The sequence below is a fragment of the Asparagus officinalis genome, chromosome 7 (genome assembly GCF_001876935.1).
Source record: "Asparagus officinalis chromosome 7, Aspof.V1, whole genome shotgun sequence".
NCBI lineage: Eukaryota > Viridiplantae > Streptophyta > Magnoliopsida > Asparagales > Asparagaceae > Asparagus > Asparagus officinalis.
The window spans coordinates 34,593,742-34,594,703 of record NC_033800.1 but is presented as its reverse complement, the minus strand read 5'-3'; positions in this window follow the sequence as shown (position 1 = coordinate 34,594,703).

The window sequence follows — 962 nt, the reverse complement described above, 5'->3', positions numbered from 1 at the left end:
AAAATTTATTAGATTGCAAAGCAAGATCTCATGCCTTGATGCTGAGTCAGGCGGATCCTAATGATTTTCAGACCACCGACAGATTTTAAGGGGCGGCGTAATCAAAGAGCAGCGCTCAAAGGCCTCGGATCTCGTCAACAAGCCAAGTAAGTAGCTTGTAGTGTCGGCAATGCTCGTTTCAGCGTAAAATAAGTTAGATCGGTAGTCCCCATTCATGTGACCGTTGTGGTTTTAATAAAGCCCATCATCATCAATATAACATGGTTCATAGGGGCCCACTTCATATTGAAAAAGTTGCAACTTGCAATTCAGAAATTTTAAAATAAAAATTTTAATGGTGGAAATCCGGGGAAATATATGGTGAATGGAGAGAGGGAGAAAGAGAGGAAGCGGTCCAAAAATAGCTTAGCTAGAATTGACAGGATACAGCTGCACATGGACATGTTTTTGCTCTTTTTTATCTAAATATCCTCTCTCCAATTTGATTAAAAACAAATTGGATCCTCGCATTCGATTAATTTCGTAGCTATTTTCTATTTTTACACGGTGAAGAGAAGAGTCGTCAAAATGTCTTCAAGTTTTTAGTAAAAATAACCAGATGGAAGATGAAAGGATCTGAGATCGGAGGAACAAAACAGGGAAAGCGTGGCCCTGCACATGCGATGTTTTATTAGGGTCTGGTTGATTGCTGGTGAGGTGGAGAGGGACGTTTGTATGCTAATAATATTTTATGCAACCATATCCATCTTGTATTGTATTTTAAAAAAAAAAGGTGTGTGTGTGTGTGTGTGTGGGGGTGGGTAGCGTGGCCCTGCACATGCGATGTTTTATTAGGGTCTGGTTGATTGCTGGTGAGGTGGAGAGGGACGTTTGTATGCTAATAATATTTTATGCAACCATATCCATCTTGTATTGTATTTTAAAAAAAAAAGGTGTGTGTGTGTGTGTGTGTGGGGGTGGGT